The sequence below is a fragment of the Halictus rubicundus genome, chromosome 5 (genome assembly GCF_050948215.1).
Source record: "Halictus rubicundus isolate RS-2024b chromosome 5, iyHalRubi1_principal, whole genome shotgun sequence".
In the NCBI taxonomy this organism is placed as follows: Eukaryota; Metazoa; Arthropoda; class Insecta; order Hymenoptera; family Halictidae; genus Halictus; species Halictus rubicundus.
Window position 1 is genome coordinate 16,050,885 of NC_135153.1, and position 24,848 is coordinate 16,075,732.

General features: G+C 41.7%; 1 protein-coding gene across 3 annotated transcripts in view; it reads left to right on the forward strand.

Annotated features, from left to right (window-relative positions):
- Positions 1-24,848, forward strand: part of LOC143354458 (uncharacterized) — a 74,109-nt gene that overhangs the window by 29,102 nt on the left and 20,159 nt on the right. The window contains exon 1 of one of the 3 annotated variants that reach the window (XM_076788570.1): positions 8,291-8,655. The exons of 1 other annotated variant lie outside the window; for it this stretch is intronic. The gene's annotated coding sequence lies outside the window, so the exon portion shown is untranslated. Of the gene's footprint in view, positions 1-8,290; positions 8,656-14,275; positions 15,646-24,848 lie in introns of those variants that run through there. One more of the 3 variants, XM_076788568.1, reaches the window with a different exon arrangement.

Below are 24,848 nucleotides of genomic sequence, written 5' to 3' on the forward strand. Positions count from 1 at the left end.
CTCGTCCACGATCGAAATTCGCGGTCAAAAACGGAACCGCGCGGTCTATTCTTAACGTTCCGATAATCTGGCTATCTCGAAGCCTCTTAAGGTTTCCTGGAGGTCGAAAAAAGTCAAAAAGCGAGTATGGTTGTATGGTCTTTCGAATTCAAAAGGGTTGATACAGCACCCACTTTACCTAATACATTCCACATTTTCAGTTCTAGTTTCACTAATTAAATTACTCTTATTTTGTAAGAATCTCTGGGTTTGATATTTGGCACGCGTTAAAGAATTTTGTTCCAAAAGTTACGATTCTATTAAAAATCCAAGAATTTAAATAAACATGGCGGAGCTCGTCCACGATCGAAATTCGCGGTCAGAAACGGAATCGCGCGGTCTATTCTTAACGTTCCGATAATCTGGCTATCTCGAAGCCTCTTAAGGTTTCCTGGAGGTCGAAAAAAGTCAAAAAGCGAGTATGGTTGTATGGTCTTTCGAATTCAAAAGGGTTGATACAGCACCCACTTTACCTAATACATTCCACATTTTCAGTTCTAGTTTCACTAATTAAATTACTCTTATTTTGTAAGAATCTCTGGGTTTGATATTTGGCACGCGTTAAAGAATTTTGTTCGAAAAATTACGATTCTATTAAAAATCCAAGAATTTAAATAAACATGGCGGAGCTCGTCCACGATCGAAATTCGCGGTCAAAAACGGAACCGCGCGGTCTATTCTTAACGTTCCGATAATCTGGCTATCTCGAAGCCTCTTAAGGTTTCCTGGAGGTCGAAAAAAGTCAAAAAGCGAGTATGGTTGTATGGTCTTTCGAATTCAAAAGGGTTGATACAGCACCCACTTTACCTAATACATTCCACATTTTCAGTTCTAGTTTCACTAATTAAATTACTCTTATTTTGTAAGAATCTCTGGGTTTGATATTTGGCACGCGTTAAAGAATTTTGTTCCAAAAGTTATGATTCTATTAAAAATCCAAAAATTTAAGTAAATATAGTGGAGCTCCTCTACGATCGAAATTCGCGGTCAAAAACGGAACCGCGCGGTCTATTCTTAACGTTCCGATAATCTGGCAATCTCGAAGCCTCTTAAGGTTTCCTGGAGGTCGAAAAAAGTCGAAAAGCGAGTATGGTTGGCGTGGCCGGCCATCACGGCCAACCCCAAAGAGACGCGTCTCGGTAACGACGCAGAACGCGTCCGTGCAGCCGCGGATCGTGGTGTTTGTGCTTTGAAGTGGCCGGCAAAAACTGGATCACTTCTTTCGACGGTCGATCCGGCATCGATAAAACGCGGCACGTTCGCGCAAGAAGCAAGAATAGTCCCTCCCCCCTTTCCCCGTTCGCGTTCGCGTTCGCGTCGGATCGATAGAACAACGCGTTCCCCGGTTTACCGAAAACGGCGATCCGGTCGTCGCCGTGGCCGGGAAAGTCTCGTCTCGAGACGTTGCACGCTCTGAATCGGATCGCATCGGACAACGGACGAGCGATCCCGGCTGCAGGCTCGGCTCGGAAACGAAAGTGAACCAATTTCTAATCGACTAGCGCGATCCGGCGCGCACGTGCATACTGCGGACGCTACGATCCTGGATCGAAACCAGGGCTTGAAAACTGTTCCACCGTCGATTTCGGTCCCCCGAAGAATATTATTCCGAGGAGCTGTTGCCACACATCGGTTACCTAACTATAGTCCTCGAATGAACCTTCGTTCCACGTACTGGGATCGCTTCAACTCGCGCGAAGCACGAATTCCGGCGGTGGATTCAAACATCGTTCGGATAACAGAGGTTCCACTCGATCGTGGATTAAACAGGCAAGCGCGACTGAAATTGTACCGTGTTTGGTATCAATGTCTGCGGAAGAATCTCGCGGATATTTTCGAAAAAGTTTTATGAAGATGTAATCATAAACGAGAAAGTTGTGCCGTTACGTCTACTCCCGCGTTGAAGTCTTGCGCGTATCATTTTCGCAATATGTGGAACAGTTTCAGCGGTTCTTTCGGTTTGAAGTTCTGATCGAAACGCATCACGGTTCACGGATCCTGGATCGCGGTCGAAGGGAGAAAGACGAACGCGGAGGAAGCGAGCGATGAGACGAGAGGCCAGCCGAACCGCGGCGGGAGAGAAGGCTTGTGCAACGACCCCGAAGAATATATATGAGCCAACGGAGAAGCTGTTCGGGATCGTTAAGCGACCATAAGTCTTCGCGAACCGGTGTCTACGCGAAACGTTCGCGCTTCTGCGAAAGGCACTGGCGAAATTAGCCCCCCGAGGACCGTTCGAACAGTCCTGCCTAAGGGGACGTCCCACCGTGATGTGTCCTTTTTCGACTTCGGGACACGAAAAAGGACCCTGCATCCTTGCGAAATATTAGATGGTGCAACATATAAAATTTCAAATCGTTTGATCGTTCTGATAATTTTTTATTAAATTCCTGTGTGTATGCAAAATCGTAGGGCCCAGGGCCTGCGATCACATGATGCGCTACTGATAAGACGTTCCTCTTACTTTCGATCTCCAAGCGATTTATGCACAACTAAGCGTCCCACCATTCGCGGAATGCAGCCGGCCAGGCTCGCTGAAACAGAAATTATGTTGAAACAGAATTATAAGAATTTTCACATTTCATTGTCACGTGGCCCCTAATGTCCCGCGACAGTACGAACGTCTATATGTCACGAAGAAGACAGCTAACTCTGAGAACCCGTCGCACCCGGTCTGAGAAGCCTAATCCCCGAGCGGATGATTACGAAACTATTTTTTTCCGCGATGAATGAGCCCCGATTCACCGTTGACTTTGACTGATACATAAATCGTTTCAAGCACGGAATTAATTGTATAGTTATGGTCGAGTGGGATCGGAGGCCTAGTTTTTATTTCCGCCGATTTGAAATGGTAACTAGATCGAAATGTAGGCCTCGCGCGGCGCGGCCGATTTTAATTACAAATCGGTACGAAACCGGGGTCAGGTCAATTACATAAAACGAATAAATCCAAGGTACATAGTCAATTAAGATGATATCGAGTGTGGTTGATGGCCTACAGGATAACAGTTTCTATTTGCGCGATAATGAATTCGCGAGCGTGCACGGACGCCATATGCCGCGTCCTCGGGGTCTGAACGTCTTCGAACATCTGCAATGATGCATCATCCGCGGAGTCATCTGGTCAGCAGACTCGGCGCGAACGTTCTTAGAACTGTATTTTTACGTTGCTAATACAATTGAGCATTCAAATTAATAGACGGCGAATTTTTACGTTGGCTGCGTGTCATTAATATTTATTCACCTGCGAACTAAACGGTTTCTCGCACTTTGCGAAGCTGCGGATGCCATAAAGAGTGCTTCAAGGTAGAAAGACTATTATTTCTATCGTAATGATTGTTCGACAGGATCGTTTGAACGCGTTGATTGCTACCTGACGCATACATGGGTGACAAAACTATTTGTCCAGATTGAAAAATGAAAATTTTACACGAATATATTCAATGCATCGGTGAAGATCTAGAAAATGTAAGAATTTTTATTTTGTTAAATACATTACTTTGATTTTACGACAATCGTGTCAATTGTAGACATTGCTGAACAGGATATCAGCTTCTTGGAATCACCAAAATGGCCGCGGACAGGTGCAGGCTTTCGAAATGGCCGACAATTCTCCAAAAATCTGCGCAAAGTTGTTGAACATCTGTTTCTCGAGGTCGCCAAAATGGCCGCGGACAGGAGCCGGCTTTCAAAATGGCGGACAATTCTCCGAAATTACTTAGGAAGGACCTACAGTGCTAAAAATAGTGTCCTGAGCACTGTAAAAATTCCTCCTTAACTATTTTTGCACGGTCCGTCGAGGAACGCCCAAAGAAAGTCCGCTATCGATGGAAAGTTTGCAAAAATTTACGGTTCAGGAAGCAAATTGTGCAGACGGTTTTCATTAACCTACTTGATTCAGGCAGACCTCAATTGAGATCCGAGTGCACCGATCCGGTAGACCTCGATCGGTTTTACCTTGCCATTGCGCATGTTCAACATAACATATATGTGACATCACCGACATTGTTCCGTCTGTCAAGCCGTTTCCCCACGGAATCAAATGAACATAATAAAGAAACTGGCACGGGCAGTGCTGTAAGAATTGTTGAAAAATGACTGTGCGTCGAGAAAATGCTCGGAGGACGTTCTATCGCGAGGCAAAAATCTTGTTTTCACATTTGGCTCTCGATCACAGCAGAGGATAACAATTTCCTTGCTGTTTTCGCAACCGGCGCGCATTTCCAAATCGTTTCGAACTGCAAAAAGATTCCGAGATAGCGGCGGCTCGCGGCTGGGCTGCTCTACGAAATTAAAAACGAAAGCCTTGAAGTTTGAACGCAGCTTCCACGGCGTAAAAACGATTGAGGAAATATTTGCTCGGTGGTCCGAGAGAGACATTAATCGTTTTATGATGTTCCGTGAAAAAGTTACGGAGTCGCTAAAAGGATTACTTTTTTTCATGCATCAAACACGAAAATTTTAGAACTTGAATTGATTTTGGATTTTAGAGGTGCAATTGAAGCGTGACCGTCAGAGTTCGAGTTTAAATGTGAACTTCACCGTCGTAATTTGATTCGAATTCGAATTTGAATTTCACATTGTTGAAATTTGTATTTAAATTTAAAATTAAATGTGATCGTCGAAATTTGTATTGGAATTTGAATTTTGCATTTGAGTTTGAACGTAACTGTTAAAATTTGCATTTGAACGTGACTTGGATAGTTTAAAATTGAATTCAACAGTGGTACATCTTTTTGCGTTCACAAAAAAAAAAAAAGAAAATGATTCGTGCCACAGAGGATTAAGATTTGTGTTCGAGTGCAAATTACAAGATCATTAGAGCCGCAAGAAACTAGAACGAAAACACGGAACGGAAACATTTACCTTGCACTGTCCGAGGCTTTTTATCCTTCGATCAAATACATGTAGAAAGAAGCCGAACTAGATTTTCACGGGTGCGAAACCACAAAATTCCACATTTAAAGTTCTCGATCGCGATTTTCACCTAGAGGCGAGACTTTCGCTTATTACGTTGTCCGCTCTCATTTTTCTGTCGCATTATCTAGGATTTCAGAATCGCGTGATTCAAAGCAATTGAACTTCCGCTGTTATTTGGCGCGGCCCACGTAATTGCGTCTGAATTGAGATCCAGACTAGAATGGGGATCTCAAGATGCTGAAGATATCGAGTCTATTCCGTATCCTATTTTCAACAATATTACAAAATTAACTCGGCGCCATCCATTTCTTTCAGCTAAAGTCGATATCTAAATAGCGAATAAGGATAATTTTTAAAAATATCCTTTATTATACAAATACCCTTTTATTGTGCTCGAAGGATCTATGGCTACATACCCTTACAATAAAATTAACCTAAGATTATCCCAGTGTTTCGCAATATTATTACAGAGTCAATTTAACTGAAGGGTTCAATTACAAGGATTAGCCCATTTTGCGTAACGTTGTTGCAAATCGATTTGCAAGGTCCCCAGGATCCCCTGTCTGGGAATCAGGACGGATCAGGTCTTCCAGGATCCAAGGATCTCCAACCGAATGATACCTTAGAAATGACCATAATCGCATCAAGTGAATGCTTAATCGTCCTGTTAGAAGGGGCAGGTCGAAACGTGATGAGATATGATACTCCGCCATGTTGGACGGCGATGTTCGTGACAAAACGGTCCTTGCGGATTCCTCCGCGACCGATCTAATGATTCCGACATGGGGGTCGAGCGTGAAAAGATGACTGGTTAGCTCGATTGGCAGAACGAAGCTTCGCGGCGTTAGATAACAGCACTTGAGAATGATCGGAGCACCCTCGTCCCCTTTTCGAGTCATTATTTGTAGAGAGGCTTACAACGGAGAAATCCTTGATGGCCGATTTGCAAGATTTCACCGTATTTTGAATCTTCGATAGTCCAAAACAACGTAATAAAATTCGGTGTCGAGAAAACATTTAAGTAGATTGGCCCATGATGCAGATTAAGCGTAAGACATGTCTACTCGAACTTCCGCTTGGTCCTACCTAGATAAGAGCAATTATACACAACACAAAATCCGGTTAGTATTTAACCGATTCTTGGATATTGGATTTTCAGTCGAAACATCAAATGGCCTGAATCGAACGGCCTTAAATATCCTGTTTGAAACAAGACTTTCCAAGATGGCGAATTCCCGATTCCCGAACCAGTAATTTCTACCAAAATTACGAGCGCTTCTTTGTACGGTTGTTTCGGTTTTATGGAAACGTTGGTTAACTATCCGAGGCGATGGTACGTCTCATTAATTAAACACTTGCATGCTTTCTTGCCTGGCAATAACAGTGTTTCACTTTTCTTTTTTTTTATTGCTGCGAGTAGAGTCGGTTTCGTAATGAACGCAGCACGCTCGGTAATTAAATTAGCTGGAATACATAACCGCGTCGATGATGCCCGCTGCGTTTAGAACGAGGGAGAAGAGTATCCTGCATGTATTAAATCCTTATTACAGAGAAGTCTGTACTGCAACCGACAATTGAAACGATTCGGTTGAAAATTCCCCCGGGCAGGACAAATAAATTTCCTGAACGAAGTCTGGGAAGAGGCATAATGATTTATGAAGAATGGCGGAGCGGTCGAGGACGATACGTTCAGGCGAAAAGACTTTATTTCTTCTAGGCGGATTCGCCGTTACGCGGATCATCCAGGAAGTACCATTTATCAGTCCGGCCGCGGCAAGAGAAATCGTTGCGAAAATAATATATTCGTCGGGGTATGCATTATCATCTTCCCCGTGGCTCGTGTATGGCGGAAGGTGGGCCTCGATGGCGGGCTATTCATCGTCGCAGATAGCATACACGGATCGCGATTCCTCGAGCATCCCCATCGGTGACATAACCCTCGAAACGAAAGTTACCCGGCCCCGACGACTCCGCGAAACACTTGGTAATTTCCGGTGCTGGCGGTTCCGTGCAACCACGGGTTATCGCAGTTTTCCTATCCCCCGAGCGTTTTGCAACAACGACACGGAAAACCGCGTGCGCTCGCCCTATCCGGATAATTCCTCCAGGAATTTTTCGCTCGAACTCACCGCACCCTTCGCGACATCCATTTTATTTGACGAGCTGATCCTCCGGCTTTTCATGCCTTTGTCAGTTGAAGTGCAAGAACGTAATTGCAACTATTAGTTCTCTGCACCTTTTCTCTTGTCTTTCGCAATACATGATTTAATACACAATATTAATACACGGGTTTTAGACAGAAAAAATTAATAGGTACAATTATTACATGGATTTTGGACAGAGATAAAATTAATGTATAGAATGAATACGCAAACTTTACGCACAAAGTTAGTATTAGACAAAAGTGAATTAATAGACAAATTTTGGACATAGAATTAATACGTAGATTGTAGACATAGAATTAATACATACATTGTGAATGTAGAATTCATGTATAGATTCTAGACGTGCCATTAATATATAGTTTGTAGACATAGAATTGATACATTGATTGGAAGCGTAGAATTAATACACAGATTGTAGACATAGAATTTATACATAGATTGTAGACATAGAATTTATACATAGATTGTAGACATAGAATTAATACGTAGATTGTAAATGTGGAATTACTGCATAGATTCTAGGTGTAGATTGTAGACATAGAATTAGTACATACATTGTGAATGTAGAATTCATGTATAGATTCTAGACGTGGCATTAATATATGGTTTGTAGACATAGAATTGATACATTGAGTGGAAGCGTAGAATTAATACATAGATTGTAGACATAGAATTAATACATAGATTGTAGACGTAGATTTAACGTATAGATTGTAGATGTAGAATTAATATATGTACAGATTTTAGACATCAAATGAATACATAGATTGAAGTCATAGAATGAATACATAGATTGTAGACATAAAATGAATACACAGATTTTGGACGTAAAATTAATGCCTAGATTTTAAACATATAATCAATGCATGGATTGTAGACGTAGAAGTAACACAGCGATAACTATCGATGAACTCCGTTCAAACGATGACAGATGACGGTATCGATCACGCCAGAGCATCGTCCCGATTTCGTTGGCCTGTCCTCCATCGCAGTCGATTCGCTTTCGTTCGATCCGCGCCATTGCGAAAACCGGAGCAGAGCCGCGAGATTCACGGCGGCGATTACACGTCAGACGTCAAACGCGCGCTGATAAAAAGATGCAGACAGAACCTCGCAGTCCCGGCACTAAAGTGAGCCTAATTGAGAATTCATTGTGGTCACTCGGCCCGAGCGAATCTAGAACCGTGCATTGTGATTTAGACAAGGCTGCCGGGCAGTCATCGGGCCGGATTATATACGCGCTCGGCAGACTTAACTCGCGCTTAACTGATCTGACTTAGGCTTAATCGACGCGAGCTCCGGCGGAGAGGTAAGCGTCCTATGCGGGCGAATTAAATCTAATCGGTCTAAGGTGGCTACAATGGTAATTCCGTGTTATTCAGTTCAAGATCTCGGTGACACATCTCCGCAGCAAAGTGCAGTTTTGCTGGATGGCCTCGTTAGCCCCGGGTTCGACGTATGTGTTCATTATTATTATCTGGAAGATGGATCGATTATACCACTGTGAGACCTAACCCGGACTAGGTTTCAGGTTCGTTCTGTTTTTGCGAAGCTAAAGTTCTTCCGGTTCAAATTAAATTACAGCGAATGAGCCGTGTTGTGTTTACACTCCTCGGCGTCCGAGGCTTCTAGAGCTTCTTGGCCCCTCGCAGGGTATACCCCGCGGTAGTGGGGATAATCCTGCGACGTTTATCATCCAGGCCTTGGCGACATATACAGAGAAATCACTACAATTGGTTTAGGGTCCAACTTTAGGTACCTCGAGCGAAAATTAAGGCAAATTATGTGAAATTAAACTTGTTTGTTCAAGGGTGAGACGTAATTGTACTACAAAAGTCAAAATTACATTTGGTTTTACAATACAGGGCACACCAGCTCCAACCTAGAACAGAGTTTCAGTAGAAATAGAAGTATCTTCCACTCTTTTAGCATGATCTTTCTCAATGTTTAACCTTACTCAAGATGAAAATAATTTTATTAAACTTAGATGCCCATAGATGCTCCAGCCTTTCAGTATGATTTAGTCGACAATCAAGCAAGAATCAGACTGTCGCTCAATTTATATTCGGACTCGGTTGAATTCCGCTTTAATTCACGCGCAGATCAGCGCGATATCAGCTGGACCTAGGCTCCGCTTAATCAGAACCCAGGCCAGATGTTAAGTTCGACGTTAGCCAGTACCGTTTGGTAACATGCTTCTCTCCGGGGCCGCAATATTAAGTAGAAAAGTATTACTCACGTTTCATCCGATTCGGTGTTCACCGACAGCTGTTGACCGGCGCCGGTGGCCTTAATTTTCTTTGCTCTCGCGATCGACATCGACCCAAATTTTGCAGAAGCACCTTTACCAAGTGGTCAGACGGCATCTCGACAATGCCATCGTTCTTTTCGTGGTCACGAGAATGAATTATCCGGTTGTTGCGGTGCTCGTTCACCGGTTTCTTCGAAACAAACATTCAACTGCGACATAGATACATTCAATTGGCTTCAACATCCTTTTCCTATTCGCTAACAAAGAACAGGGTCACAATCAATCAGTCATGAAATTGTTGAATGTAAGAGGCCTCTATTTAACAGTTATACGTATCTGTAATGGGCAACATCTAGATTGTTAAAATAAAAACATATTTAGAAACTGAATCATTTTAAATAAGAGACATTGGAAATGGTAATTGAATTAGTTTTATCGATTCCTTTGAAATAAAAATAAATCATTGAAGTACATATCACATATGCTTGTAAAATTAAATAAATATTTCTTGGTCAATCTGTACTAGTCAATTTTTTATTTTATTTATTTTTATCCTCATTAGTCAATTGTTGATACTCGTTTCTTTTTATTAGGGAATTCTCTGTTAATATTTACTGTTAAACGGGTGTGACAAAATGAAAAATTCGTACAAAATTGAAAGGATTCTGTTACTTGCTCAACAACCTCACATTGTCGTGCATTAGGGTATTCAAAGAGCCGAAAAAATTGCCTCTATAGACCATCGGGTTATTATGTGGTGCTCTTCGCGTGAATAGGCCATTCCCGGAACGCTTTTGCATCGTGCGTTCGTCCAACAGTCTGGCTATATCACGCGTCGCACTATGAAACTCGGCTATCTTCGTTTTTATGAAACTTTCGAAGCAGGAAGCAGCAGCACGAGCACCTCGGCCTGCAAATATGAAAAATTTATTCTCGGTCGCCGCGCCGCCGCCGCCGCGATCGCTTACGAAACGAGCACACCAACAAAATAATTGTAAATTCGCGTGCGCCGCTCGCGTTTCTTGTTTAAAGAAAGTATCGTGGGTCGGAGAAATAGTTTCCCATTTTTTCGATTATTAAGATCGAAATCTGTTTACCTCTTTCTTCGCGAGCTATCTGTTTCACCATCTTCCGGGCCAGTTTCCTTATTTTTTCAAGCACGTACCAGAGTCGGCAGATCAGGGGAATAGACTCGAATCGAATAGACGCTCCGGCTTACAATTAGTCACGTGACATAGCGACACGTGCGCGACAGAGACGAGACGCGTCACGTGACCGTGCCGCGGCGGAAGAGTGGGGAAATAGCGTGATGGAAGGGGAGGGTAGGGTGGGGCGACAAGTTATGGCACGTACATGCAAATAGCGTGATTATTTGTCAACGTATTATTACTTCCTAAGCTTTCTTGAACACAGTCGTGCTTTCTTTGGAAACCAGGTTGAATTTGCGTTGTGCGCATTAATCGAAAACGAAGCGGGACAATATATTGGAAATTTGAGAAGAATAAGCGTTGTTATTTTAGCGGCAATGTAAAAGTTTCGTCTGGCTTGTCGATCGACATTTGTCGTGTGCCGACGTCGATGCAGGCGATCTCGATAACCGAAGCCAGACATCTGAACTCGCGTTTTTGTGGTTCGTGCACGCGAGCGCGATATACATTTCGGAATGAGCTCGGGGAACGTTACATTTTACATAAGCTCGCTCGCTATCAAGAATAGGCATTATTCCGTCGGATTATAAGTCGCACACCGCCCGCAATCTGCCGATCTGCTTTGAAACAGGATGTTCAATTAAATTTCGCTACGCGAACGCGAAACATCTGGCTGAGACCTCGCTTCGACGACGATTCATCGTCATTTTATACAGGACGTTTCAACACGATCCCTCCGCCAATTTCCTCCGCGAAAATTCGACGAAGTAAATCGAGTTCCATGTCCAACAAAACTGCATCATGCTCGTCGCTCGCAATAATAGCCAGGCACTGTTGAAACGACGGTAACATTTTTAATATTCGATTACTACTTGGATTTTCTTGGAAAGTTGGAAGAATTAGTTGAAAATTAAATTTTGGAAAAAATTGCAGAGAAAATACTAAAAGTTTCTTTTTTATATTTTATTTAGTCTAGTCTATTTATTATCGACCACAGTGCAAATAAAGTTTGTTGAACCTCTGTATATAATATGATATTAAATATTTTTAATTTTATTTTTAAAAATCTAAGAGCTTTAAAGCTAGTAAAACTACGAGAATGTGACGCCTTTGTTTTCTAGAATTGCCTCCAGATTTACATAATTTAATCGACCAGACTCAAAATAAAATAAAGTCGACTTATCGGACGATCAGTTCTCCCAAAACTTTAATAAAATCGTACACGAAATAAAAATCTAGTCGAAACTAAAAATATTCCGGGATTCATGCCGTTTCACAGCCACGATCTCAGCGATACGAAATGATTTATATAATTAATCGCGACAGTATTGGCAAGAGAATAGAGCTTACGTCACAATCGCCGATAAAACTATGAGAAGCATTCACTCCACAAAGCGATAAAAAATACAGGCGATGACAATGCAGGATGTCATTCCAGCAAAACAATAATTTCACATTTATTATTTTATGCTCCGTTGTAAGTGGCCAGGGAAAAAAGGCAAATTGCTTTTAGATTGCGTCCGAAAACAAAAAACCCACAGAGAAAGGCGCACGTGTGTGTGTGTGTGTGGATGGTTAATTACAAGTTTTTGCGAGCGCCATTAGCAACAATTTATTAGGATCCTATTGCGGCATTATACATCGTTTTACTTAATCCACAATACCCGGAACACGATAAATAATGCATCGCGGTGAACGATAGATAAAAGTCATTTTGCAGATTCCTCTTAGCCGAATACCCGTTACTATTTCCATCTAACTGTGCTCGCGTGGTCTTCATTTTGCAACCGGTGCAATTTCAACCCATGGCCGCGCGAACTGCACTCCCATCGGCCCGGTGCAACCGTGCGATCCGCGCGGATTATTAATTATTCGCATTTAATTATCACATTCACGAACGGTATCGCGTTATCGGGAATAATTAATCAGAAGTCAACGGCGTACGTCCAATCGGCCGCGTCTTATGTTCTCCCCCTGTCGTTCGGGCTTTATTAACGCCCGGTCGTTCACTCGCCGCCATTACGCAGCTGCGTAATAGAAATTTCAAAAAAGAAACGAACGTGATCGAAACAATGGTCCAGAAATCGTTTTCTGCAACTGGAATCTGTCTGTTCAGCTTCGCAATTTAATTGCGATTTAATTTAATTCAGCTTCGTCATTTAATAATATTATTTTGTATTCGAAGTACCGGCACGCTCTTCACAAAGAAATAACTTCTGTAAAATTAGACCGAATCACACGAGTCATTTTTGTCAGGTATTAGAAGCATCAATTTACTGGGTAATGTGTCAAAAAGTTTTTTAAAAATTGCTATTGTTCAATATTAAGAATATAAGTCGAAAGTGAAGGTCAAGATTTTTGACTTCTTTAAACGAGCCTATAACGAAAATTTAAGACACGCCTTTCATAAATTTAATCCCACGTAATTTAAAAGGATTTATTAGCAGGGAATTATTATAGTTAGTGGTTCGAAAAATGAAGATCATTCAAACTTCGAAGAACTGTATTTTGGTTTATAAAAGAGCAAATGTGAATTTTTGAAAAATTTTTGAAAGGGTTATTTTAAATTGGTCTAGTGACTTGTGGACCACCCTGTATATTGAAGAACTACTAGAAGGGAAAATGTTTAAATGTTTGATTTTGAAAGTAGAGGAAGAAATGTTTAAGTGCCTGCTAAAAGCAGAGGAGAAAATGGTTTAAGTATTTGCTAAAAGTAGCAGAGAAAATGTTTAAGTGTTCGTTGGAAATGTAAGCAAAAATGTTTAAATATCTGCTGCTAAAAGTAGGAACAGAAGTTTAAAGAAATGCAATAATTTTCTTTTGTGACGTAGAAAGAAATTAATCGATACTTCGTGACTGTATAAACAATTATTAAGAGATCACATTTTGGGATAAAGGTAAAAGTAATTTTTCTCGCTGGATTATGTTATTTATTCATGATTTTCGTACTTTCACTTTCGGATTGTATTTGCATGAATTGCATCACATTTGAATTGTATTTACATAATCCCAGTGTGAGAATATGAGTTTGATATTTAAAAGAAAAAGAAGCTGAAGAAAATCTGAACAATATTTCTTGAATTCAATTTTAAATAATAAGGTTGCGTAACATTTAAGAATATTTCTTATCGATTGTATCACGAGCTGCGATCTATCATCGTCGCTATGTGTAAACCTGTTCCTACTTGCTAATTGCAGACATTTCATCCTATCAAATACTATAATTACTAGACCGTAGATTCTACGTACAAAATGAAATTTTCTGGTCATAATTTATAAAGATTAAAGACAAACTGTTTACTTCTCGTGTCAATGGTTCCAATATATTATTAAAATTAAATTGCAAACAGCATCACATTTGATTGAACTTTACGTTAATTATACTTCTCATAATTGACATCAAAACACAAAAATATGGAATGAAATAATCATTGTGCTAGAGGAACACTGTTTTTTCCTACTATTATTGGAAACAGAAAATTCAGTAAAAATAGATTCTAGATTGCAGATTGTTGTAAAAATTGACATTTCCAACAAAAATTTAGGACGATAATAAATTTACAATACTCTATAAAGCGCGGTGCATCTTTGTCCAAAAGATTGAAAAAGACTTAATATTAAATTTTGAAATATAAAAATCATAAAAAGTTAAATTAATTGAATTTAAATTAAAAAAAATTTTTTAAATTAAATTTAATGAATATTAAATTTCGCAGTATTCTATAAAGCGCGATGCACCTTTTCACAAAAGATAGAAAAATACCTAATATTAAATTTTTAAATATACAAATATTAAATTTTAAATTAGATTAATCCTAAAATTTGAAATACGTGCACAAACACAGTTCACTTTTCTCCACACAAAAATCACAGTTGTCACACACGTGCGACGCAGGTAGCGACTGAAGGAGGCTCACATAAACAATATCACGTCCGAGACGAATATCCCTGCACCACGCACGGACACCATAAACCTGCACTTGTCTGCTGCAACTTTTGCGTGGGACTGTATCCGCGGTAAGTGTAGGGAAACCCGATTCGCAGCTGCCGGGTCTGAGCGACCCACCCTGTATATTCCCCGATGTTTTCCCATCTGTTCCCAATGTCCATGGGGTCCCATGGGCATCTCCCTCTCCGAGTTAGGGCCACGTAAGTCGACCAATCGTTCCCTCCCTCGCCATCGCCCCACCGTTCTCTTTCTCTCTCCTCTCTCTCTCGCTCTCTCTCTTTCTCTCTCAGAGCTCTCGACCCTCGAGTGGCCCGTATTCAAAGACTTCGTCCGGCGTCTGTCGGCAGTTAGTCGCGGGACGTTCGCCGTGAAACGCGTGTTGCCGGTCTGTCGTGGTATACCGAGCGCGATTAGGGTACCAGTGAACAGAGACTACCCTTATCACGGTCGCACGATAACATCCGAAGTGAACTTGACCCCGGTCCGGGCTCCTAGTTTCGATCGAGTGTTGTGCTTTTGCGCTTAGCTGCCAGTGCAACAGGTCTCGCGGGCAGCTTTCGTCAATCTTCATCGATCGTCATCGGCGACAGCTAGAGGACCAAACCAGGGTCTGCACAATTGTTAAACCTTGACGAATCCGAGAAAATACCTCGGTTCGCCCGGAGCTAAATTGGCCCTAGCGGTGGTCAGAGGAGGCCAGCGAGCACAGAAGGCCGGCTAATTGAGATCGGCGACGGGTCCAAGGACGCGGGTAGCCGGCAAAAAACTTGGTGCAAAGGCCCGAGGAAGAGGGGCCGTGGGTCCTTGAGAATATTTCGGAGTACCTGCCTTGCCAAGATCTTTCGAAGAAGAAAGTTGCTGTACCGGGCCCGCCTTCCTCGTGGTCGGTCGTCTTCCCCCAGCATTTCGTAACTCCTTCGACGGGTTCCTCTCTTCGACCGCGCGCACACTCGAAACGGGTCGAATGATGGGAATGACGCGCTCCCGCGCCGGAACGCCGGCAATCTGACCACTCCGATGCGTTTCTTCGACCGGGGACCCGTGAACAGCTGCGGAATGACCGTCGCAGCGCGTGCTCTTCTTTCGGACTGTTCCGGATCGAATGGAGCCGTTCCGTGGACGATCTGACGATCAATCGAGCCGCACGAATCGACCCGTCTCTCCGCGACTCCCGTGAGTAAACTGTGACAAAATTCACCCGCGAGTAACCGCGCGCATTTTCGTTCACTCCGTTGCGTTTGCGTCGGTCTCGCCAGCTGATGATGGTCGCACCCGGCTCTCCCGTAGACGGTCCAGTGTCCTGTGATATTCCGATGTCGTTGCGTTTGCGTTTGCGTTTGCGTTTTGGTTTCTGATTTCCGTCGGTTGCCTTTCCCCAAATAAAGGATCTGGTGTCCTGTGACGTTCCGAGCTCGTTTTCTGGTGATTTTCTTTTTTCGTTTTGTTTGGTTACCAGTGGTTGCTTACTGGTGGGTTTGATTTCATGAAAAATTCCTTCGAGCTAGGTTCTTGTCGAACACGAGGTACGTACGATACTTGGACTAATTCGTTCCATTGTGTCTTGCACGCGGATTTCGTAATACCCGTGCCGTGTCCACGGTGGAATAGGCTTGTTAAGTGTGAACGTTTTGGCAGAGTATTTATGGGACTTTCACACTGATGGCTGGTAAAAGCGTTAACATTCCTGCGAACTTTCGGAAAACGTTTCTAAACGTGGGCTGTTGCCTATCGTATTTGAAAAGTCGTCGGAAGATGGGAAAAGATTGAAGTGTTTGATGTATGTAAATGTTAATTCGCGGCTCTCGCGATGAAACATGATGTACATCCGTGCTATCCTGTCGTGTTTCGAAAGTTGTTTTAAAGAGAAATGAATAAAGTATTAGGTGCAGAAGTTAATTCGTGGCTCTGAAAATGGAGAAATTGCAACTTTCAATCCAAATATTTCGACTACCATGTTGTCAAACCTTATTGTTTTTATGCATTTATGACGCAAGTCAGTATATTATCTCTGACTTATTAAAATTACTAACAGAAGAAATAAATGTCTATGCAGCTCCTTTTTCTCGCAATCGGTGCACAAAATTTTTATTCATTAGTGGGTGATTGCGAATATTTTTAATAGTATAAATGGCTAATTAATTCGCACGGTCAATAATGTAATTGTGTCGTCATAGGTTGAGTCATAAAACGATACCTTTGAGCAGGATCAAAATGGAGCTGGCTACCCAACGCCGGGTATAATGAGTACAGTTCATGGTACACTACCGCCCAAAAGTCTTAGGTCACTATAGTTCTAGTTATCACAGACTACAGTATTTAAGGGTTAGGTATTTCTAAATAGAAATTTCTTAAAATACTTCGAGTCGAAAGAAAATTCTGTTCAGAACCCGATTGGCTAATTAAAAAATGTAAGAGTGGGTCTTCAATATTGCGTAATCCGCAATAAATGGTTTCGCGAACAAAGCGTATGTCTTTTCTTCGCCGTCCCGGTGACAGTGACCAAGTGGTTCTTTAACGTATGGACAGACTGGATATTCGCAGTGTAAAATGTCAGGGGTGTTTGAACCACGGTTCGAAAGCATAACCGGGCGATCGAATTCGCAGTCATTCGCGAGGTCACGGAAATTGACGTAATTAAGAGCCGATCGAGCCGTTTCGATACCAATAGTTTCACGGTTAAAAGCGATTGTCCCCAGAAAACTACCGTTAAAGTGATCGTGACCTCGATCGGGTCTCCATAGGGTCTATATAGATCCGCGTTGATTGTCTATATAAGACTAAACAACCGGATCGGCGACTTTTTTTTGCGAAATCGTTGAAAGGATACAGCCTAAACTTGACTCCGGGAACGTGTTCGATCTTTTTACGACCGAGACGTCGAATTCGTTAACGCGATCCTCGCTCGTCTCCATACGCGCGAAAGTTTTTGCGTCGGATTAACATTCACCAGTTCTTATGGTTTTAGATCGCTGTCTACCTTTTCAGGAAATGAGCTCTTCATCCGCGAATATTCTTCTGCCATTTGCGGATCGATCCTGGATCATTTCCTTATGAATACAGTATTTTTTACCATTTTCTGAATAATTACTCCTTGCATTAGCATTAATTCTCTTTCTTCCAAATGAATTCTGTCCATCGATTTCCAAATAAATCAATGAAAGGTACCATGTTGGTACCATTTTTGTGCCATTTTTGTGCCATTTCTGTGCCATTTCTGTGCCATTTTTGTACCACTTTTGTACCAGTTTTGTAACACTTTCGTACCATTTTCTTGATAACACAGTTTACTCCTCTGCTGTTTTAAAAACTCGTCTCCGTACAAGCCCTACGAATTTTCTCTCTTGGAAGCGAGCTCTCCGCCAATATTGAAAGTGATCAATAACATTCAGGAGTATCGAAGCGGAAGAGTGACTTCAGGGGTGAAGCGAAGCAGAGCTGAAGTTACTAAACGCGTTCCCCTAATGAAGTGTTGCAGTCAAACGGCGAAACCATCGGACAGATTACCAATTGAATATCCCGTTGGCAACGTTCGTTAAACTAGAATCAGAGCAATTCGACTTGCCTCAAAGGTAGCTCTCCTCGGGAGCGGTTTAGCGTTTCGCATCGTTTTAATTGGGATGCATTTCAGATACAATTAACGCTTGAAAATGTTAAACTCGCGGATCCGCGCTTCCGGCCGCCTAGCTCTGATATTGTCAATTAGGCTCTCGTTACATTAGATTTTTTTATTCCAACTACACCGGGGCCAACCAACCGCGGTCTCTGCCGTTTATAATTTCACGATCCACGGGTTCCACGGCGCGTTCGCGAACTGGTTTTATTGCCACCTCCGAGAGAAAGAAAAGGAAGCGGACGGTAGGATCCGCCGCGATCTCGTAAATTTCGTGTCGATTAATTCGCGACTTCCACCGGCTTAACGAAGTCGAGTTTAATTGGAGGAAACCGGGCATTGTGGTCGCAAGTTTTTCCCCGGCTCGATAAATCCTGTGATGATCACCTTTTGTTGTGCCAAGTGCACAGAACATTGTTGCTACACGCAACGCTCATGAAAGTCGTCGCCGTTGACTCTTGCTTTCGATTGTTAATGCATCTCGAACGATAACGATGGAGATTGCAGCACACTTTCTCGGGAATTCAGGTCCTGGGAGTGGCGTCTCGGTGTGAAGGATTTTCGGCGTGCCAAGTTCTTCGAAATATTGTCGCGAATTATTTTTAACGTATCAAGCTGTTCAAAACAGCACTATAAATAATTTTTAACGTGCTAAATTGTTCGACACGCTGTCACAAATTTATTTTAAGAGACAAAGTACATATATTCAATTTTATTATGGTTCAAAAAATAATTTCAAGGAAACAACAAAAATCAAGTATATTGATAAAAAAAAATAATTCGGAAATGGTACCAAAAATGTAGAAGAATTTAAATTGTTCAGTAAAGAATAATAATAGAGATCAAAAGAGATTTAAAGATTGAAATTTTGCTTGCTTTAGAAGCAATAGAAGAAGAATATGGTCCAAAAGTCACTAGGACATTTAAGACACGAATTTGTTTATAAAGGAATAAATGCGAATTAAAAAAAAAATAAGAGGCTTACTCCATGTTAAAATAGTGACTTTTGAGCCAGCCTGTATTTTCATGAAATTGTCCAATAAGAATGTACAAAATGGCCCAAATGTCCCTTCACTGGCATTAACGTGTGCCTCCAATTAAATTGTTGCAAAACACAGCCGAGCGTTGCTGAAGTGAAATAATTACGTGGCTTTTGCTGGAGGCTGTACGAATTAAAGTGAGATAGAGATCGAGATTGATCAAGCGATGTGGAACAAGCGCGGGATCAAGATGTTGCCGGTAGTTTGACATTGTCAAAGCGGCATCGATTAAACTTCGCTTTGCCACCGCGAATTGATGAAGATTCCAGTGCGCACGCGACCACCGTCAACAATGCTGCAAGATACACCGCAGATACTGTAAAAACATCGTTTTGAGCCGATGATGTAAGACAGATTACATCTGCGGAGAGGATATTATAATATAATATGCGAGAGAGGCGGCCGACGCGACGCAATGCGAGTGTGTGACTAACGTTTCGCAACATTGTTTAGCGCTGACTAGACCCGGATTGATATTAGCATAGGTGGCGAGGGATTCGTTAAGCAATGTTTAAAAAAAATTGCGAAAGGTTCGGCAATCCCGTTGAGCGGGGAAAAAAAGAAAGATCGATTTCGATCGCTCGAACCGCGTTCGATTAGGGGATTTCAATGCCGGGATACGAGCATCCTCGTTCTCAGGATTATTGTCTGCACTTCCTTTGAAACTTCCTTCATATCTTTCACTTTTTCCTATTAAAAATGATTTTATTATATGTAATGATATAATTACCTTTCTAATTAGACAACCTCGTAATTAGATTAATCTCCATATTTTATAGATCGTTTTTACCGTACATTTAATTATTACATTTTTCTGATAATTTTATTGACTTCTGCTGCAATTAGTGATGCACTTTTTCGTGTATTTTTTTTTTACAAATTTTTCTTTGACTTCATTAAACCGTGGCATCCACTACAAAATGAGCCCACATCGTAATAAAATTAATGTCTATAATATATTTGAGATACTGTTTTTACTATTCATTTAACTATTAAACTAGTTATGATAATTTCGTGAACTTCTGACGCAACGAGTGATGCACTTTTTATTGTTCTTTTATTTTTATGCATTTTTCTAAGATTCCTTACACGATTTTAATTCTTCCGGCGAGTCATAATTAAATTAATTTCTGCACGATATTTTAAATACCGCTTTTACTGTTCATTTAATTATTACATTTATTCCGATAATTTCCTTGGTTTCTTATGCATTTTCCGCTGCACTCTGTTACCAACTCTTCTCCTAGTCGTTTGAACTTTCGCTTGGAATTAGTAGTCACACGATTTCCTCGATTTCATAAGTATATCATAAGAATGAAAAATATTAAGCCAAACGACGTTGAAAAAATATAATAAACTGTCTACAGTAAACAATTCCTTTGTTCTAACACAGTTCAAAAGATAATTGGGCAGAGCGCATTTATTTTTGTCAGCAGAACGCAGCTGATAATAACTGGTAACACGTACCGTAGCTTTCGCGCAGATAATTTCCTTTGTTCAGCAACTAATTGAAGAAAAACGTACTTGTTTGCCTCTATCATCTTTAATCGTTCTCGTTAAGGACCCCGAACGCCATTAACCAATTAGACGCTGTCAGTAAAGGGAAACTGGGAGGATGATCCATTACTTTTCCCATAAACTGAAATTTCTCGAGCAGCTGCCGCGCGATCCAAAAGTTAACTGAACAAAATTGTATTTTGTGTTTTTCAACTTTGAACGGAATCCACGAGAATCAATATAATCATTAGTATGCAATTTTTAAGTTTTCGTTTGAACCATAGCGATACAGTTTTATTCTTTATACTCAAGCTTATTTATTATGTCATCTATAATAAATATAATCTTCTAAACCTCCACATGTGTGCAGTCTTTCACATCGTAGAATCGTGTGAAATTATTCGAAATGTCCCACTGATTCCTATAATTTTAATCAATGATGGCTAGATTAAGCGGAATTCCGATTCCCTCGAATTCCATTTAAACATAAAAAAAAGTGCACTTAACTTTTTCTTCGCGCCGAAGAAAATCGAGTAAAATTATTCCCGAGTATTTGCACGTGACGAAAGGCTGTTAGCACGTTTTTCTGGAACAGAAATTTTGGGTGTCGTCCAGCAAGCATCGTCAATTCGAGCCGCAGCGCGCCAGGGCGTCGTTCGCGCAAGAAGATGGCGCGTCCACGGAAATTGGAGACATTCGTGCGATTCGCGCGCGAAACCGTGGTTCGCCGGGAATGACAAATCGTTTGGCGACTCGGGTTTCTCGAACGAGGCCTCCTCTGTGCTCGGTAACGGTCGTGTATGAGCCAACGATCGAGCAAGAGCCCCGACAATGTCGGTCGACTCGCTGCAGGCGGCCTATTAAACCCGCGTTCGCGTCTCATCGCGCTTAACCCGGTCGCTTACCTCCTTTGCCCTATAAATATGGCGGGAGTCATCGCGTGGGTGAGAGCCTTTCACTCTCGGGTCGTTATCGTTTCGGTATTTTAATTCGTCGGTTCGACTACCGTCGTCCGCGAATCCGTTAACTCCTCGCGCTGCGATTTATTCTACGGTTGCAATGATCACAACTTCTTGGTCCTTCATAATTTCATAGGATAAGACGAAAGTTTATATTTACTGCATCTCCACACGTTCTCCAATGGCCATATATTGAGAACAACAAATAATCTTATTTCGGTCTAAAGGACATTGACCCCCACTTTATGTCCGGAGCGAAATTTCACTCTGGAATTCTCTCTAATATTTATTTTTTCCCATTAACACTAGGTTTACGGGACCCGTCAAAATGACGGGTTCTAATATTTTTAATTTACGATTATTGAGATTGTGAAGATGCATCTACGTGGAATTACTCGACAAACTTATTTCCTTAGGTGTATATTATTTAAAAAATAGCGGAAAACTTGGATAGACACATTCTTCTTATTTTTATAAAGTAATGTGAAATGCTCACTTTTAATGCTCCGTAAACCTAGTGTTAAAGATTTAAACATTTGACGTTCTAGCGATTGTATATTAAAATTGGGACTTCAATACGTATTCCAGAATTTTTTTAGATTTTTTCTTAAAGTTTCTACTATGACATCACCTTTCTCTACTTTTTCTTTTATGGTGTGGAACAATTTATGCTAAGCTCTGCTGAATTATGTACTTTTCCACGCCCGATGCGAAAAACAATATAAACTTTTTCCATGGTCATAACATGCCCAAGGTACCGCTAAAACATTAATAGCAGCTCGAGTTGAGAACAGCTTTCGTCTTCGGATTCACAATGGCTCAATTGGCGACTCGTAATCGCTCATCGAATTAGCAGCTGTAAGATCAATGCAAATCAATTTTGACGGCGTGTTTATTATCATTTAATCGTATTTCTTATTGTCGTACAATAATATCTGTAATGGACGTGATTTACGACTTAGTTGTTGTTCGTTTTGTTTCACTCGCGCGACTATATAAATGTAAATATGCAGAGGTATGACGCAGCTTGTGAATGGCGGAAGGTTAATGTTGGCTTCTTGGTGGGTTTATTTGGTTAAACGTGCGCGGGTTTGCATCAAATTGCATTTTACCATGGTGCACACAATGCGGTTTCCCGAAGAACTCGGGAGATAAAAGAATGAAGATAAATGAAGTTGGTTGTGGAAAGATTTTCTTGGATTTGCGATAAACGCGACGGACCGTAGAGAAAAAGAGGTTTAACAATAAGACTCGGCCTATACAGGGTGTCACGTAATTTGAATGTGCGACAATAGCGTCTGCGGCGAAGGAAAGAAACAATTGAGCGTCTCTAATTTATGCATTCCTTTCGTACCGTGTGTGCAACGATGCACACGCTAGCCTATTTGCTTCGCACAATAGCGTTAAACATTATGGTGCTTGAATAATTCGTTTAGACGTCGCTGAACAGGAGATTGTAATGTGTACATAAAAAATTCGTTGTTAACATTTGTACAGAATTTGTTGGCCAACCTGTACATGTAAACTAGGGAAGATTGATGCAGGCCAGTTTCAGAACGATTCCGAAATTCGCGGTCATAAAGTTACAGCTTCAAAGGCGACGCCAGCAATGCGAAAAAGATGAAGATGAACTGCTGTTGAGCAGTTGCCAGCTGGCGACCAGACGATACTGGACGTTGACGATTCTCTGGAAGTGTCCCAATGGGTGACCGCAGAATATCAATTTACTATCAATACCTCCGACTAGGCCGAGGACAGGATTCACAAGCACTCGAATGGCATCGATAAACACTGCATTCGCTAAATATTTCAATTGCGAACGTGGCCTACCTCCTTTCTTCTATCTCTCTAACATATCACGTTGCGCCTTCCCCATTTTTATTAGGTTCTCCTTTGATTTTCTTCATTTTCGGAAAAGTACATAGTACCTGAATTAAATTGGATTAATTTGTGACACGAATATCGTCGTTTTGGTCCAATTCATACAATTCGGAGTACATAAGGGCCATTTTTGTACAAATCAGCTGTTGTGGAGGAAGCCATCTTTGTCTCCACCTCGAAGTTCGGCAGTTGGCCGCGAAGAGGTCGCCACTGTTGATCAATTCCATGATAATATGAAAGTCTGATGGAGTCAATCGAATGAGACATTAACTAGATCAAGTGACATTCACTAGATTACAGTTTTACTTGACCTACCAACAGTCACTAAAAAATCAAAAATATACTAGTTGCATTAGTCATTTCCAGAATTACTATGCCAGTCAGAATTACAGAGTTTACTTAAAGCACAAAGCAAGAAGCTCTCTTTGCTCCAGAATCTTTCAAATTTGAATATCGTGGCTTTAAGAAGAGTTTTGCTTTGAGTGGGCGTGGCTTCTCTGCCCCCGATGTCGACGGAGCCATGTCAGAGCGCCAAAGAGCATTCTTTGAGACTCTGTGCAGAGTGTCCGACTGTTTGTAACTGGAGCGTACAGAGCTCATGGATTTGGAACGAAATGGAGCGGGTTTCTACATGGGGACCGTTTAGGGGGACGATGACGTGCGTGAGGTCGACAATTTAAAGTGCCATTTGCTTCCTGTGGAAGGGAACAACGGCCTGGTTTCTCCGTTCAGCGTGCCAGCTCTAAGTATTCGCGTGTGACCGTCCTAATTGCACGACATGTTACGAACACACGCTAATCAACGAGGCCCGGCCCGGCCCGGCCGGGCGTTTCATACGCAGAGATACACACGCGTGCTCTCTTGGTACACATCCGCGACGCGGTTATTAACGATATACGTGGTCCGACTGTCGTCAAACAGAACCGACCGGAATACAAAACGATTGCTTCGGTTCGTCTAGCTGCCGGCGCTTTTTCCCTCCTCCTCCCTTCTGATGACGCCTTTTACTTTCCGAAGGATGCGTGATATGACATTCGAAAACGTGCTACACGAACTCTGAACGTACTGCGTTTTTAACCGAGAAAAACGACGGCTGTTTGTGATAGAGCCACTTTGGCGGTGATTTAAGATCCAACCACTCGAGGCGATTTTCCTCCTCGCACAGGATCTCGATAATTATTTTCAGTTAATAATCCGGCTTTGCTCGGCCAAGGTCTGTCTATTTAAAGACTAACTGTGGAGCCGTATTGTCGAGAGATTATTGTCGATGCTGGAATGAATTAAACGGGTACCGAGGTCTTAGGCTGTTGCAGAGACATTCCTACGGACGCCCTCTGTGATATGATCGGATGAAGGGGATAGAGAATGTTAGATGCCTGATAAAGATAG